Raw genomic sequence first — 19,373 nt, forward strand, 5'->3', positions numbered from 1 at the left:
CCAAGCATTTTTCTCTACCTTCCTATAAATTGCTATTTTATATTTACAAACAGAATCTATAATGAACGATGTGAAAGAATTAACTCTGGGCTGCTAATAGTAATTACCTAAAGATTGGGCTGGGAATGAGAAAGAATGACCTGAGTAAAAAGAAACAAAAATATTCTTGCATAAGAAATAATTTCTAAAAGGAATATACCCTGCAGACATTTAGGACAGAATTTTTGTGTAAATTAAAGTTTAAATTTTAGGACATAATATTGTTTTGTTTTTGAAAAACATGTTTTATGTCATTTAAAAATTAAAGTTAAATCACTGATTTTTGCATATTTAACTCTTCCAACTTAAGGAACTTCCACGTTGTTATCATGGGGTAATTTTGTTTTGATCCACTGAAAGTTCTGTATTTGGCCCCCCTCCTCCACCTCTGGCCTGCCTCTGTTCTCAATAAGGCAGCTGATGTCACCCACTACTAAGGCTCTGGCTTCCTCCAAAGCCACATTCTCTCGCGGGAGGTTAGTGCTGATTAACTCAATGATGGCTTTAATGTCAGTCACCACTGCAGCCTGTAAGCCGTTCCTGATTAAGTAGGATTCATGCCACATATGGAGTGAAACTAGTATTTTAAAACGAAGCAAAACAGCACACACACAACCTTCAAAAACAGAGGGGCTGACACATTTTACAGTATATTTCTCTCCAAAACATCTTGATATGAAGTAAACAAATGGTCAATTTAGTTTCCTTTTCAAAACCAATCAGCCATTTCCAAAATAAATTAATCAGACTCTAGGGGTCTCCATTCTATGGCGATGTTTACTTCTCTTCGTTGGCTTCAATCTTGGAGTCCAGATGGGACTAACACCAGCTAAACTTTCTTTTTGATTGGTTTGGGGTTGCTGTAGCAGCTGGGGGCAATCTCTGGTGAATTTGGTTGATATGATTTCTGCCCCTCAAATGAAGAGGCTCATTTATCCTTAACCCTGAATCTCTGATAAATCTACTTATTTCCCATATACAAATATTAGTAGCAAGTTGGCATAGAATTTTAACCATTGCTATCTATTTGATGAAACCTCAACATAATCATCATTATCTGAGCCAATTTTGTACTGATGACTAGAGTGGATGCTGATAGGGAATAATGGAAATAAATTAGGAGTTGCCCATTTGCTGAAAATAGCCATGTGTAGCGCACTTGCTTCATAACACGCTAGCCTGACTTTTTTTGTGTTGAAAAGGAATATTCTAGATTCCTTCAGAAGCTGTAGAAATACCATAGCTAACAGACGTTCTCTGGAATGAACCTTGATACTATCGTGCAACTCAGACTAGTCACTCTTTGGTGGCAGTTCTTAGATTTTGGGGCCCAGATTATGATGAACAGTCTTATCAGGTGATTTTGTGTGAACTTAATGCATCTGTGAGACCTGACATGCCTATGAGTTGTGAACTTCGGATTTTGGATATGCAGAACAACTTGGCTTATTAATACCCACAGTTCCAAACAGGGGTGTTAGATGAGCTATTGCTGATGATTCTTAAATATGTCCTTTTTTTTTTTTTCAATCTTCTACTTTCAGTTGTTATTTATTTTACTCTCTGCTGCCCAATTTAGAGACCCAGATATCTGACCCACACAGATGATGATGTAGAAATATTCTGCTCTTTTTATCCTTGCCTTGCAGGTAAACTGTTATCTAAGTTAACACTGGGAAAATAAAGTCTTTCCGATTCATTCAACACTTGCTTAGATTTTTATCAACATGTTTACAGGATTGTTACCGCAGTGTAATTAATAATATGCTCTCATCTCCATGTTATTTGCTTTGATATCTTGCTGACTCTTAGCACTTCTTTTTTCCTGTAATACGCTGAAGCGGCAGAGGCGAGTAACACCAGGCATGGGTGTGTGTAAGTACAACCAGAAGAGAAAGGCTGATTTGGTCTTCCACCAAACAACTAACTTCTTCATACTTGAATGGTTTTTAATATAGCAATTCTTTAAACTGTTTCCATATTTAGTTTCAATGTTAAGTCCTGCCTTGCAGTAATACTTTTTATTTCAACGGAGTTTATCCTCCCTAGTTCTCCCCATGTTGGAATGATTACGGTGCTGAGCGCTGGATCTCCCCACCATCTGTGGGAAAAGTGCAGCATTAACCAGCTGTCTCCCTCCTCATGAGTTTGAGTCCAGCTTGGTGCAGGAAGGAAGACCAATGTGGCATTTCCGCGCTATACCACCTTTGCAGAGAGCCAGGTACACAAAGATCTATTGTGATTTGAGGATGGCTGCTCCCACAACGCATAGTTCTCCCATGCCCATCTTCTTCATTCTGGAGTTTACTCATTGGTCCCCTGTGAGAATAATTGTAGAGGTCTGAGAAAATTAATAGGCTGAATGCTGGTAAACTCTTTGAAGATGAGAAGTACTTTATAAGTGCTAATTATAATTTGTTTAAATATTTTAATTTTTTTATTATGTGAAATGTTATCTATGGAATTTTTGTTGACACGTTAAATGTGCTGAAACATCTTTGCTTTGAGGCAAGACAAAGTGGTTTAAGCCAAAATATTGATTCCAAAATTTTTCTTTCTTGACTGTTGGCTGAAAACCAAACTAAGTCCAACCAAACTAAAAAAGCCAAGCCAAACCATCCAATCAGTAATGTCCTATCAATAGCCAATATATCTTATTATTTCACCATAGAATGAGGTAATTTTATGTGCTTAATATTATGGGTTCAGAAGTTACAGAAACTGGGTACATATTCAATCTTTGCCAATTACTAGCTGTGAAATATTGGGCAGTTATTTAATCTCTTGAGATGTCAGCTTTTTCATCTGTAAAATGGGATGTTGGGAAGGCTAAGTTCTATAATGGGTTTGTAAAACAGTGGCCCATTGAAAATAAGTCCTTGATTCGTCTGTTTGGGGTGCGATAAGAAAAATGCCATAGACTGGATGTCTTAAACAACAGATACTTATTTCTCATGTTTCTGGAGGCTAGGAAGTCCAAGGTCAAGGTGCCGGAAAATTTGGTGTTTGGTAAGAGCCTGTGTTCTGGTTCATAATTGGCCATATTCTTGATGTGTCCTCACATGGCAGAAGTAGCAAGGGAGTTCTCTGGTGTCTCTTTTACGAGGACACAAATCCCATCAATGAAAGCTCCACCATCATGACCTAATCACCTCTCAAAGGTTTTACCACCAAACACCATCACATTGGGGGTTAGGATTTCAACATGTAGAGTAGGAGGAGGGGAGACACAAACATTCAGTCCATAATAATGCTCAATGAATACTAGGACTCAGGAGTTGTAAAGCACTGACATTCAGCCAGTGTTTCAGTATCTTATTTTTCCAAACCCACGACCTATGCCAGCACCTGGACTGATTGGTGATGTCTGAACCTAATTAATTGGTGTCCTTGGTGTACTGGTGGTTGAACTACATAGTTAGTAGTATGTTGTTATTAGACTATTTCAAAGCCGGGGGGGGGGGCTTTGTATTCTCTAACTCCCAACACTTCAAATTCTACTTCTCTCACCCTTTTACCATCTCCCAATAAAAACAAAGTAATGACGCAAAAAATCCAGTCCAAACAGTGAAATGCTCCTTTTGGAGACCATTTTATTGATGTGTTGTCTAAAGAAAAAATGTAAAATGTAAACAATAGCAAGAGTCCACTGTTGGTTTTAGAAAATCTTACACTATTATACTCCTAGTTACTTAATGTTTGACTGGGTGCCTGCTGAGTGCTTCCCATTGTTATGTCTCTCTCCCTCCCTCCCTCCCTCCTTCCTTCTCCCCCACTCCCACCCCCACCCCTCCAGTCTGTAGAGAAGGTGGCATCGCCTTGTTGAGCCACTGACTTGCTATGTGACTCTGGCCTCTTCAGAACTTCTGCGGTCCTCCGTTTTTCTCTACTCTTTTGGTAGCATGATACATTAAGTGGTAACTATTGGGTATTCATAATGATGTTATTTTAGCCAAATATATAAGAATTCCTAATTCTAGACTAGAATTTAACCAGGCCCAAAGAGAGGTCTGGCCCTTGCCCTTGACTAGTGGAGGTTATCTCTAGGTCCTTGGAATGTCCTGTCTAATAAGAGTGTCTTCGTTTACCTGGGGGTTTTGAGCCATGTCAGAAAGTCTAAAATGTGATTTATGGTAGTGACTTTGGGTCCTACAGTATTAGCTTGCTCTATAAAGAGACTAGAGACTAATGTCAGCTATGTGGCAGTTCATGGAGCCCCAATAAAGACACCAGAGCTTAGGTAAGCTTTACTGGTTGACAAAGCTCTGTGCATACTGTCATACGTCATTGCCAGGAGGAGATAATACTGGCCATGACTCCACAGGGGGAGGACAACTAGAAGTTCAATGTGTGCAACCTCCTGGACTCTGCTCCATGTGTCTCTTCCCCTGGTTGGTTTTAATTTGCATTCTTTAGCTTAGAGTAAACAGTAGCTGTGACTATGATAGCTTTCAGTAAGTTCTGTGAGTCCTTCTAGTGAATTATTGAAAGGAAGGGCTGTCTTGAGGACCTCTGAACTTCGAGTTAGTGTCAGTAGTGAGGGTAGCCTTGTGGACTGTGCTCCTAACTCTGTACTACCACATAAAGTTTTGCTGAAGGTTGATTTAGATTATATATGTTAAAGCACTGAGAATAGGGCCTGGTACAGAGTAAACCTAAATAAAGCTCCTCCTCCTCCTCTTCCTCCTCTTCCTCCTCCTCCTCCTCCTCCTCCTCCTACTCCTCCTCCTCTTCTTCTTCTTCTTCTTCTTCTTCTTCTTCTTCTTCATCATTATTATTATTATTATTATTATTATTATTATTATTATTTTATATCTTCTGAAGTAATACCATGCTGGGAATATAGGACCTGAGAAGTTACTCTACCAGGGTTGTCAAATGTAGTAAATAAAACTACAGAATATGCTTCTACTAAAAAAAAATTTTATTGGTGCACCTAGGTGGCTCAGTGGGTTGAGTGTCCGACTCTTGATTTTGGCTCAGGTCGTGATCTCAGGGTTGTGAGTTTGAGCCCCAAGTCAGGCTCAGTGCCCAGCATGGAGTCTGCTTAAGACTCTCTTTCCCTCTCTTTGTGCCCCTCCCTGCCACACTCTCTCTCTGTCTCAAATAAATAAATCTAAAAAAAATTTTTTTTTTGTTAATCTGAAATTCAAATTTAACTGGGCTTCTTATATTTTATCTGGCAACCCAAGACATAGCCCAACATGTTCATTTTCTAGATAAAGAAGCTATGTTCACAGAGGTTAAACATGCCAGTATCCATAGTTAGAATAGAGTTTTTCTGGGATAAGGATGCAGATCTTTTGATTCCTAGGTCTTTAGGAAATAAACATAAAATACGCTGTGGGTAGAAGAGAAATCCCTTGAAAAGAAGACTAATAAGGGAATGTAAAAGCTAGTGACGTATACTGAGGGGTTGTAAGTCTGCACACCTACAGCCACTCAATCCAGGAATCCTAAGCGGTCTCCTGGGTTCTATCTAGAGAGTAAGTACTTGACAGAGAAATTTAAATTTTATATGTTAGAACAGGCCATTTTAAATCTATTCTGAGGGTAACTCTAATCAATGCCTTGATACTATAAATATTTTCCTTGTCTGCTTGAAGGAAGTTGGTATTTTCTGGGTATATAGCACATGTACTTAGAATATTACTGATGCTATTCCTTTATGCTTGTTTAGTTCTTTACAATTTATAAGGCATTGGTACTCCCATCTTCACAATAATTTGAAGGGTAGACTGAGCAGATAGCAGAATCTCCATTTTACAAATTAGTAAGCCGGGGTTCAAAGAGTTTTTGGCATGTCCAGGTTCACTGGCTCATACACTTAGGAGAAGGTATGAGATCTTCCAACACATGGTCCAGGGATTTCTTCACTATTCATCAGTTCTTGATTCTACATGTACAGAGCTGGACTGTAAATGAATTAGAGAACCATTTCCTTCTGTATTAGGCTGCTCTTATAACCATAACAAAATATCACACACTAGGTGGCTTAGATTACAGAAATTTACTTTCTTAAAATTCTGGATGCTGGAAATGCAAGATAAAAGTGCCAATAGGATTCATCTCTGGTGAGGGACCTCTTCCTGGCTTATAGATGGCTACCTTCTTGCTATGTCTTCATGTAGCCTCTTCTCTGTCCACTCACAGAGGAAAAGAGAGAGAAAGATATCTCTGGTGACTCTCCTTCTTAGAAGGACTTCAGTCCTATAATATTGGGGCTCCACCCTTATGAGCAAATTTAACTTTAATTACCTCCTTAAAGGCCCTATCCCCAAATACAGTCACATTGGAACTCAGGGCTTCAACATGTGAATGGGGGTAGGGGCACAATTCAGTCCCAAACACCTTTGTGTGCTGAGTTCACTGTTAATGCCAAGTGATGTAATGGGAAAGAGTGAGATTTTTACATGAGACTGATGAGACCCACTCCTACCTTCACCACACTACGCCAGGCAATGTAACCTCTGTGAGCCTCAATAATAACAACATCTAATAGGGCTATTGTGTGCATGAACGTGAAACAATGTTGGTAAAGTGTCCAACTATATAAATACATAAACTGTTCAAAAGTTAATTCCCCTGTCCCTTTTAATGTTACTAATAAGGAATAAAATGAAATATTGATTCACTTGTCTTGATCTATATATTTGATTTTGGGGAGGAGGATGTGAGGTTCAATCCAGTTCTTAAATAATGCTTTTTTCTGCATTGTTTTCACAGCTTCCTCATTTTCAAACAGCATTTGCTTTTATACCATATTTTTATGGTTTAAACATTCATGTTTTAGTCGAAGGATCCCTGTAAAATTCTTGTCCATGGGTGGTCTGAAACTGAGTGTTTTAGATGAAACTGTTTATTTTGCAGATAATTCAGTAACAATCTTGCTTTGAGTCTCCTACCCTGGATAGTATTACATTTTACAAACATATGAGTGAAACATGCTGATGTTAGAAACAAGGACGCGTTCATTCAGAACAAACACGACCTTCCCAAACCGTGAGGATCAACTACAGACTTGTCTATACAATTCGTCTGACTAATGTCTACAGTACAATTGGCTACAGAAATTGTTTGAATCATCAACAGAGAAGTACACAGTGCTTATTTTACAGTGTGCCACAATTTAGTTTTTGTGTTGGGAAGAATGGCAGCACCACTTTGACCACGTTGAAAGCAAAGCCATTTGATTTGGACTGATGGTTTGAAGAGTCTTCAACTTGATTTTGGACATTAAAAATTTTGAAGTATGAGAAAGGGTGGGTTCACCCCTTCAGCGTTTCATGATTTTATTACATCCCTTGCCGTACCTCCTTGGAATATTCAAGAGGAGAAGTCTAGCTTCTAGCTGCTCCTTTTGCTTACAACATTGGCTGAAGATTGAAATCACCTGAAGTTTTTGATATCCTGATGCCAAAGTCACTTAATCCAATTAAATCAGAACTTTTGGGGGTGGACATAGGTACCTGTGTGTATTGTTTAAAGTTCTCCAGGTATGTCCAATCAAGATTCAAACACCATCTTAGAAGAAAAAAAGACAAATCTTTTCGACCAGCACAGTAGTTTTCAACCAGCTGAACATTAGGTCACCTGGGGAAATAAAGAGAGACTGTCAGTGCCTGGGGGCCCACAGTAAGGTGCTCTCATTTCATTTGTTTGAGACTTTTTTCTATTAAACAACACCTTCTCTGTATTCCTATCTGGAGCTAAACCCAAAGCTGTGTGAGGTGTGAGAGCAAAAACAGTAAGATCTGTTTCTTGTCTCTGCAGATGTCTGGATGGTACTTTGGTATACAATTCTTAGGTTCTATTGTCTTTTATTGAATGCTTTTACCTTCCACTTCCATACAAATACTCACATGGTTAGGACAAAGGAAAAGATAAATATGTACTTCCAAAAAGATGAATTGCACATATAAGAGGAACAAAAATATTTTTAAGCTAAAAATGTTTTAAAAAACACACATAAAAAATCAACAACCATTAACTTACCTTTGAGTATTTACAGACCAGGAACTATGCTAAATATTTCTTGTAGATTTTCTCTCTCTTTTTTTAGATTATTTATTTATTTATTTGAGAGAGAGAAAGTAAAGAGAGAGCACATGAGTGCAGGTGGAAGAGGCAGAGGGAGAGGGAGAAGCAAGCACCCCAGTGGGCAGGGAGCCTGATGTGGGGCTTGATCCCGGGATCCCGGGATCATGACCTGAGCTGAAGGCAGACGCTTAACCAGCTAAGCCACCCAGGCATCCCATAATTCTTGTATTTAAGAATCTAAAATTATTTAAGAATAATTTTAGAATTATTTAAGAATTTATTTGAGAATCTAAAAATCTTGTGAGGTAAAGACTACCATTAACCTCATCCTTTCCATGTGAAAAACTGAAGGTTTATTTCCAAGGTCATATGCCTATTAGGTGGCAGAGTGTCAAGTCTGAAAGTTATCCTACTCGTAAGCTAACATGTTAGCCTCTCATTTTCACAGATGCTGGCAAAGACATGAGACTCCTGGGTCATAGACAAAGCACAGAGCAGGCAGCATGGGTTTCATGTTCCTTTTGGTTCCCCTTGCCCCTCAAATCCCTGGGAAATAATGTGGACACAGACCCAGGTGGTTTTAATGGGTTGCATGCAAACTTGTCCAACATTTGCCATGGATGGAGACATTATCTTTATTGTAGTGGACAGCAAATAAATATGTTCTCTGCCCAGACACACGTGGACTATTTCTGTTTTCCAAGGTTGTTCACTCTACAAAAAGCTTTGAAAAATATTCCCAAATAAAGTCTGTCAGTGCCTTAGGTGGAGGGATGTGCAGAAATGTGAGAGACCCAGGGAGAATTGTCTTCCAACGTGGAGTCAGTCCTATTTTGAGTCCAGTCTGACTTTCATCTGTATTTTTAACTACTTTTCTTTGCTAAACTGGGATAAGTAATCAGAAGAGAAGGAAGAAACAGAAAGATAAAGTTCAGGGGCGCCTGGGTGGCTCAGTCGTTAACCGTCTGCCTTCAGCTCAGGGCGTGATCCCAGAGTCTTGGGATCGAGCCCCGCATCAGGCTTCTCCACTGGGAGCCTGCTTCTTCCTCTCCCACTCCCCCTGCTTGTGTTGCCTCTCTCACTGGCTGTCTCTCTCTGTGTCAAATAAATAAATAAATAAAATCTTTAAAAAAAAAAAAGAAAGATAAAGTTCAAAAGAGTAGAGCAGGAAACTATGGAATAGATGTTGAAGTTGAGAGAGGAAATAACTAGTTCCATTTTTTATGTAAAAGTTACTGACTTAGGGATATGAATCACCTTTACCAGGAGCTAGTCTCATTTCTGTTTCCTGTTACTTTGATTTTCCTGGGATACTTGAGATTATTTCCTCACTCTCCTGCTGGCACCTAGAGAAGTCAATGAAAAAGGTATAGAGATTGAATGTTTTCCCTGCTAGAACATCATGCCGGGAGATGAGGTCTTAGAGCTTCCTCAGGGATAGAGTGGCTTTCTTCACAGCATCAACACTATAAATAGACATTATTATCAATACATTATTGAACCATAACCAGATTGTGGGATCCATAATTGTACTGTTTCTGTGTGAAATGTCATTTTAGGCAACCAACCTTTGAACAAACTTTTGGAATATAATTCACTATAAATGGAGAGTATTTCTGTAGTATGAGTTGTTGTGCACATATTTCTTTTAAAAAGGTAAATTTTGAAACCCAATTTTCAATTGTTTTTTGAACGCAACTTGAGTAAGGTGTCATATAGCCTCTAATAACCCTTTTGTGGAAAAATTCAGCCAGGCACTAAAAGAACATATCTTAAATACAACAAGGCTGCATGCATTCTAATTTCAACTGGATAAATTACCCAAATATATTATATAATTTAAGAGTGGGATAATAGAATATAAACTGAAATGGTGCATACATTAACATGACATGAATTATATTGTTTTAAGATATAAAGTGTCTGTTCCTCAATTTATATATGAATGCAGAGGTTCAGTGAGTGCTTTGCTGGCTTCTTACCCTTATGAGAACAGCCAATAATTATCTTAATATCTCCTGAAATGATCTACAAGTAATTCAAATTGATGACAACTTGAGCAGTGCCAAACGACTTGGCAGGAAGACAGAGACTTCTTTGAACACGACCATTTATGCTGACCTGCTCTGTAACCTGATATAATGTGATTTGACTGATGCAGCATAACGTTAAGCATCTAGTACAAAGTTGGGAAGCAGTACTCTCTCCAAGCCATCAACATGAGAAAAATATGACTCTGAACTGTACATGTTGAAAGGGATTCATTTTCTTCTAGCTATTTGCTAGTTTAACATGAGACCATTGAGTCTGGGTCAACTTTCTTGTGTAAATGAGCTGGACAAGGCCAGGGGAATCTGTGGTGCTTCTCCATCCAGAGGTAGTGAACTGGCCAATAGAGGACAGATAGTTGAAAGCAGAGATACCTTTTCTGCAGTGTTTTTTCTCTATGTAGTAATGGTTTGGAGAGTCTATTCCTGCATTCTAAATATCACTTTCGTTTTTAGGATCAATCTCAACTCTTTCCATTCCTAGCTTTTATTGCAGATGTAAAGATGATCCATTTATTGGCTTGAAATTATCCCTATGACATTCTTGGCCATTAGATTACTTCCCTAAATAAACCAACTTAATTTTTGTCAGGGAATAAATTGACATGGTTGTGGTGTCAGAGACAGCATGGTATCTCTTCTATCCTGTCTCTTACTTTGACAATGATGACATTTTGTGACCTTTCTATTTCAATATGTCTCGTGGATCAAACTCTTCCATTTGTTACAATCTTCTTGTCATTGACTGTCACATACTGAATTTTTTGTTCGGGAAAAAATGTTTTATTTTTGTAAAAGATAATGTCAATATTAGGGATAAATTTTGAACAGAAGCTAATTCTTAAAACCTATTTACTAATGTCAATTAGTTATTAAATAAATATTAAGTGTAGATTAACCATGAACTAAGTGGAAGGCAACATGCTGCAAAGAGATGAATTATACATAGTCTCTACAATTAAAGAGTTTATAGCCCTGCCTGTCTCTAAAGACGTATCAGTTCTCTTTGATAAATAAATCACTTGCTCCTTTAAATTTTTTTTCAACTTTATTTATTGGTACAGATATTCAAATGCAAATTTATTGAAAGGCACATGTAGCAGACACATCTGTACTGCCCAGATCCCCATTATTTGAGTTAGCAGGCGTCAGCTCCAAGCCCTGTTCTGGAACTGTCCTCAGCTGCCTCGCTTAAGAATGTGTCTCCTCCCTAGGGTATCAAGCATCCATTAACTGGGCGATGCTCATGAATGAAAGCCCAGTCCTCTCGTCTTAATTCAGGGTGACTCTGCAGGGCCATCCCAGCTCCAGATCTTCTTTTGGAATTTTTAAATAGCTGGTGTAGGTATGAGTTTCCTAAAATCGGGAATATAATCACATGAAATGCGTTAAAGACATTAATTAAGTCTGGTCCTCCCTGAAATCCTACTAAAATGACACCAAAGGAATAAATAAGATTTTTTAAAAACCACAAGGAGAAAAAAAAGAATAAAAGAGAAAACTGCAATAGACGAAAAACATAAACAAAATTTGTAAATTCTGGGAAGCTGATGGATGAGTGGTAATTGATATATCAAACTACAGGGATCTTAAATCTAAGTCTGCTAGTGGGAGAGCAAGAAGAACTAAGCCAACGTGTCCTATGGATGCTTGGAAAGACTAAAGAGCCAGTGGTATCAGGTACCGCAGGACAGGATATAAGATTGGACTGAAAAAAGGAAGATTTGATGAAAGTCTTGAAAGCATCAGACGACTAGATTCCCTTCCCAATCACACATGACTACCTTTCTCAAACCCATGAAGAAGACTGGAGTAAAATTTTCTCACTATGGATCCTAAGTGAAACAAGTTCTAAATTGAGGGATACTGAACACACCCAGGGCGCACAATGATGGGCTACAGTAAAATTGCGGGAATTACATGGAAAGCTACATACTGCACTGTGAGATGTTTATTCCATTCTTCCCCTGTTTGGGTCTTAGAATGTTCTCAGTTGGGTGATTTTCCTAGGCAAGAGGTTGGAAAATTGCTTTCTGGGGAAACTGACTAGCCTAAGAAAAAGTCCTATATACTGAATTTGGAGCCCTTGGTGAAATTGCTGGGTTTTAATTCGATCATGCTACATTAGAGCCTAGCAATTGTCAAGATTAATCATGTATATAGAGCTTCCAGTGATCATCTTAGTGCATTGTTTTTTAATGTGAAGAGATAGCCAAAAATCGCTTAACTTTCAAGGAAACCTCTGCAACAGAAAGAAAGTAGAGTAGAGGGAGGGGAAGGAAAGAAGAGAAGGGGAGAAGAAACAGAAGTAACACAAGCAGACAAACACGTGCACATGCGACACACACACATACACACATACACACACTGCTATAGTCTGAATATTCGTGTTCCTCCCAAACTCATATGTTAAAACCTAATCTCCAATGGGATGGTATTCGGAGGTAGGATTTTGAGAGGCAATTAGGTCATGAGGGTGGATCCCTCACGAATGGATTAGTGCCCTTATAAAAGAGACCTCAGAAATCTCTTCCATTTTGTGAGGACCCAGTGAGAAGATAGCCATCTGTGAACCAGGAAGTGGGTTCTCACCAGACAGTGGATCTTCCTGCACCTTGATCTCAGGCTTCCCAATCTCTAGAACTATGAGAAATAAATTTCTGCTGTTATAAACCACCCAGTCTTCAGCATTCTTTTACAGCAGCTGAAACAGGCTCTCTTTTCTCTCCCCCCGCCTCCACTCCTACCTTAATTAAAACCCTGGTAGTGTTTGTACACATGAAATAAGAACAAGGGACCATAAAATAAAGAGCAGTCAGATAATTAAAAAAAGAGCTCTTAGAAATTTTAAAAAATGGTAACATAAATTAAAAGTCAAATAGAAGGGTGGGGGGTAAATTTTAAGATATCTTCCAAGAAGTACAATGAAGATAATAGAGACAAGTTAAAAATGATAAATTCTGATATTCCACTAATTCCAGAAGGAGAGAGCAAAGAAAGGAGATGGGTGGAAATGATCAAAATATACGAAACTTTTCCAGAGTCCCCAGTTTGAAAAGCCCACTACGTTTTCAGCAAGAAATCTCAAGTGCCTAACAAAATATGTCATCTGGATAGTTCAAATGTCAAGTCCAAACTGAAGAATCTTTAAAACTTGAAGTTTCTAAAAAGAAAAAAAAAAAAAAAAAAAAAAACCACAAGTCATATGTAAATGAATTAGAAATCATAATGGCGTTAAGTAACACTGGAATCTAGAACAAGAACTAACCAATTATGGCCTGTTTTTGTGAATAACGTTTTATTAGAGCACTGGCATGCCCATTTGTTTACAAATCTTCTTTGCCTCCTTTTGAGTTACCACAGCAGAGACGAATAGTTGCAATAAATATCACACAGACTGCAAAGGCTAAAAATTTCATATCTGGTTCTTTATAAAAGAAAATTTGCCAACACCTGGAAACCTGGAAGACAACTGAGTAATATTTTCAAAATAATGAGAAAATATGATTTATAGCTGATAATGCAACCCAGCCACACTAAAAATCCATCATGGATGTAGATAAGTGTTTGTCAAGACATGTAGGATCTTGACTATTTTACCTCCAAACACCCTTTCTCAGAGTGCTACTAAAAAAGATAAAGGGGATTTGCAAGGAAATTGATTAAAGGAGATTTTAGGATAAAATCTGTAGCTCAAATAATGAAATTTGGAGTAGATGGATAAAAGATTTAGTAGGGATATTCCAATGAATAGATAATGTTGCTAGAACATTGGGTAAATATATTTAGAGGAAATTGGAGCAATTGGGATAAATTGTAGGTATACATACATTTTAAAGCAAATACAAAATTTATGGCAAGTATATCTGCAGGGAAGCAAAGTTTGTACAAGAAAGAAAATGGAATAATACCATACTTAGCAGGTTAACTGTAAACAATATTTACCTGGTCATAATAATGTAAGCATTGAATACTAATTTAACCCAAAAAGGTGATATAACCATAACCATAATTGGAGGATGAGGGTGAGGGAAGAGTGTTTGAGTGTGTGTGTGTGTGCACGTGCACACGCACTCATGTATGGAGAATGGCACATAAAACAGCTAATCTTTCTCTTTGTAGAGATTAAATAATTAATAGCAGTATTATCATGTTATTTTGAAACATAGATGTAAACATGCTAAAAAAAGCTAAAAATGACGAAAGTGGTTACTTCTTATTAGTGAAAATCAGTTGTTGGTGAGGAGACTCCAGATTGGGGAGAGATGAGACAGAAGACAGCAGTTTATCATTTTGCCTAGTATACTTGTTTTTTATTTTCATTTCCTTTTTTCCTAATTTTAAAGATTTATCAATTTATTAGAGGGGGGAGAGGCAGAAAGAGAAGGAGAGAATCTCAAGCAGACTCCCCAGTGAAATAGAGCCTGACATGGGGCTCGATCTCACAACCCTGAGATTATGACCTGAGCTAAAACCAAGGGTTGGAGGCTTAACCAACTGAGCCATCCAGGCACCTCTATTCTTTGTTTTTTAAACTGCAAACCTCAATTACTTTCATAGGAATGAAAATTAAATCATAGTAAAAGAAAAAGGGAGAGTGATCTGACGTCTAACCATTTAATAATTTGAGCCTACCTGAAATTCTTCAGTTATCAGCTTTCATGTACAAAATCTGTTCATGGATGCTGAAATTTTTTCAGGGTGAAATATCACCATTTTGTAGATAAAAATTTTCCTCATTTTTATTGCACATAGCTGTTTCAGAATGAAGAAACAGATCTGAGTCATTGAGAATTTGAAAATGGTTCACCTTCTAGAAACAGGTCGCATATTCAAGGGGAAAGTGTTGAAAATGTGTTCTTTTCGAGCAGTTCCAGCAATCTATAATAAAGACAGTCATTGGAAAGACTTTTAGAATGTAAAACTAACTTTAAGGCTGATGGCTTAATGCCAGAAGAAATTAACGATCTATAATTTTAAGGGATGAAGATAAATATAAAAATGATAGATACAAAAATCTGTTCATTAGATTGAAAGATTAACACGACCTACAATTTGGGTATTTCAGCTTACATTCCTAAACAACGACTGAATGCCCAGTAGCATTAATAACTGCTGCATCTTTTATATATGCTTGATAACACACTTCCACTGGTGATCATGATTTATAATGCAATGCATGTTTTATAGCAGTTCGGTCACGTACTTTCCTAAGGAAATTTTTGTCTCAAGTGCTATTGGAACTGGAACCCAGAAGTTCACTAACGTTCTCACTAAAATTCATGGAAACATAGTAGTTCTCTTAGACCAATTAGAAATATAATTCATTTTGATGTCAAAAAAAAGAATAAAATTTATGCATAAATTTCCAGAAATATAAGAAATTATAAGAACTAGGCAACTTCCAATATCCCCAACTATCCTACTATCTCAAAGTTTTAGAGAAAGCAAACAAAATGATAAAGTATCATACATAGGCAAAATAATGGACAAAGATAGTGAAGAATCAACATCATACTGTAGAAAAGGCAGTTATTTTGAAATATGGTTGTCAGGATTCCTTAGATCTTGGAGTTCCATTCTCCTGATTTTTGTTTTTTAAGGTTATTTTTGTAAAGTAGATGTGGTCCAACTGCCAATTACTATACTGAGGATTATTCATAAACTACAGGAAGTGCTCGGGTCAAATGCGGACTCTTTATTCTTGGTTTGGACTTCTCCATCTGGTTCCCACATACTCTTCTTACCATGACACACTGTAAAGACAGGAAGTTACAAGGCTACTGCTACATCTTTCTTGTTTTTTTTTGTTTTATTATTCAAAATGGTTCAATTGTAAATAGTTTCTCAAGATTTCTGGGGTGATGTTAGAAAGGAATTTGGATAATGAAAAGAAAAAAGCTCAGCAAATGCCCCGCACAACACCTCCACTCCTATGGCTGCCTGACAGCCCTATTCTCCAAGAAATAACCAGGCTAACATTGTATAATTGTTTTGAAGGCAGCTAGTGTTACAGTGCTCCACTTTGCCTGGAAGAAATGATGGCATGAAGTGGAGATTTATATAAATTAATGGTCAATAGCTAATGGTTTGGCCACATGTTTGGAAAATTGGAAAGAGTATAATTGGAGAAGCAGTGACAAGAAGTTCTGGAAAAAAATTTAGATGAATCTGTCAGACTAAGTCCCCAAATGCTCAACTGAGTCTCCATTATAAAGGCAGTTCATAAAAATCAGGTGGATGGGATGTCCACTCTGATTTTCAGTCAGCCACTGCCATTCTAATGTTTGTTCCATGAGCTCATAAAGAAAGTAGTCCTATTGGTAGGATAGACTCCATGCTTAGGCTCAAGAGCATATACTTTTCACCAAGGCTGATGTGGTGATTACAACTACTGGGAGTCCAGTTTGCAACAAAGCAGCTACTAACCTGGGGCCTTAATATAATTTTGTACCTCGGTGACCATGGTAGCGGATTAATGATGCTTGGAACTGCTTGTAGTTTATACTCACTGGGTTAGAGATCTGTTCTGAATTTGTATTTGTTTACTCTGCACATCATGACTCTGCATATTGATGATATTCCTAATACCCTGTAATGATGTCCCTTATTTCATTACTTTTAACCAAGGAATTTGGTTTAAACTAAAGAAGTAAAGCAAAGGCTCATGTCCATAGAATTAACTGGAGTCATAAAATAGTTTAATAAACTATTAAATGTTCAGTTATGATTCCATTTGGCACTTTTTATCTTTTAAAATGGGTGATTCCCTAATGTCAGAAAATATGGATTTAGTAATCAAGAAAAATAGGTAGAGGGGGCTGATGTTCACTTTCTGACACTATGACTTCTGCCATTCAGGTTTTAGTTTTGTTTGCATTTGTGGAATGTTTCCACCAGGGAACATAGCAATGTGTTCATTGCATTGGGACTACCATGTAGTAATTTTGTCTTTATCATGAAACTGGGAAAATTGTAAAAAAACAAAATTATGGCATTAATAGGATTATTGGCCCTGCTTACCTGGGGGAACTAGGGTTTCTTCAACATGGTGGGGACAGGAAGATGGATGGTAGGAGCCTGGGAGACTATTTGGGGTATCAACTTGTTTTAGTATGGCTAGGAGACACAGTTAATGTAAGACTATTACATTCCTATATATACAGTACTGTCAAGCATGGAGATCTCTCAGAATGGAAGTTTGGATTACATTATAAAACAAATAACTTCTACCAGCTGGGATACTGGCTAAAGGCCATGAGAACGTGTAGAAGAAATAAGAAACAGCTTTATCCCTCCTACATTGTTGGTGGGAATGCAAGTTGGTACAGCCACTCTGGAAAACAGTGTGGAGGTCCCTTAAAAAGTTAAAAATTGAGCTACCCTATGACCCAGCCATTGCACTACTGGGTATTTACCCCAAAGATACAGACATAGTGAAGAGAAGGGCCATATGCACCCCAATGTTCATAGCAGCATTGTCCACAATAGCTAAATCGTGGAAGGAACCGAGATGCCCTTCAACAGATGACTGGATTAAGAAGTTGTGGTCCATATATACAATGGAACATTACTCAGCTATCAGAAAGAACGAGTTCTCAACATTTGCTGCAACATGGATGGCACTGGAGGAGATAATGCTAAGTGAAATAAGTCAAGCAGAGAAAGACAATTATCATATGATTTCTCTCATCTATGGAACATAAGAACTAGGAAGATTGGTAGGGGAAGAAAGGGATAAAGAAAGGGGGGTATCAGAAGGGGGAATGAAGCATGGGAGGCTATGGACTATGAGAAACAAACTGAGGGCTTCAGAGGGGAGGGGGGTGGGGGAATGGGATAGGCTGGTGATGGGTCGTAAGGAGGGCACGTATTGCATGGTGCACTGGGTGTTATACACAACTAATGAATCATCGAACTTTACATCAGAAACCAGGTATGTACTGTATGGTGACTAACATAATATAATAAAAAAACATTAAAAAAAAACAGGAAAAAAAAAAAGAGCTTCATGACCAGTACAGAAATTATGGAATTAACCTTTACCATTATTTTCTTCCTTGTGTGTTTTGCAGACATCTATGTATTTTAAATCAAAATCCCTTCTTTTTCTTTCATACTCTACTATTTTATAAAAGATGTTATGATGGTGATTAAATTTTCCATTTAGTTTCTTGGCTATAGAATACTGAGATGGGATTGTGAAGGAACTAGAAGAGGAAAAGGACAATGACAAAAACTGTGGACTTGTAACTGGATGAACTTTGATTGTCTCTTTGGGGGAATAGATGAATTTTGTCATGCAGGAATATTGTTGGCAGTGTATATGTGACCGTTCAGAATACACATATTGAGTAATCAAGGATGTGGGCTATAACAGAATTTTTTTCATTGTTAATACAGCATAATTTTTTTTTAAAAATCAGCCTCCTATTCACTCACAAATAATTACTTCTTCTCTACTAAATATCATCTTGTGGGTCTGTTTTAATGTTCATATCCTCCCTTAGCCAAGGGGTAGCACAAGACCCAAGAGAGGTGACTTGGATGCCCTTGTCAATCTTGATCAATAAGGTTGTGTTTGGAAATAGATTTCATCATGGTGGTGGTGTTGTATTGGCTTAATTGTCCATGTTATAGCCTGGTTTGTTCCCTACGCAAGTCTTGCCTAGGCTCCTTACCTTCAAAGTGTGTTGCAAGACTTCTTTTTTCCTTTTCTTTTTCTTTGTTTTTGTTTTTGTTTTTTTGTTTCAGGAGTAGAATTTAGTGATTCATCACTTACATACAGCACCTAGTGCCCATTACAACAAATGCCCTCCTTAATGCCCATCACCCATTTAGCTCATCCCCCACCTCCCCTCCAGCTACCCTCAATTTGTTTCTTAGGGTTCAGTGTCTCTTATGGTTTGCCTCCCTCTCAATTTTCATCTTATTTTATTTTTCCTTCCCTTCCCCTATATTCATCTGTTTTGTTTCTTAAATTCCACATGAGTGAAATCAGATGGTATTTGTCTTTCTCTGACTGACTTATTTCACTTAGCACAATATCCTCTAGTTCAATCCATGTCACTCCAGATGGCAAGATTTCATCCTTTTTGATGGCTGAGTAATATCTATATCTATCTATATCTATATCTATATCTATATCTATATCTATATCCATATACCACATCTTCTTTATCCATTCGTCAGTCAATGGACACTTAAGCTCTTTCTATAGTTTGGCTATTATTGATAATGCTGCTA

The sequence above is a fragment of the Ursus americanus genome, chromosome 20 (genome assembly GCF_024610735.1).
Source record: "Ursus americanus isolate L20-20 chromosome 20, mUrsAme1.1.p, whole genome shotgun sequence".
Classification (NCBI taxonomy): Eukaryota; Metazoa; Chordata; class Mammalia; order Carnivora; family Ursidae; genus Ursus; species Ursus americanus.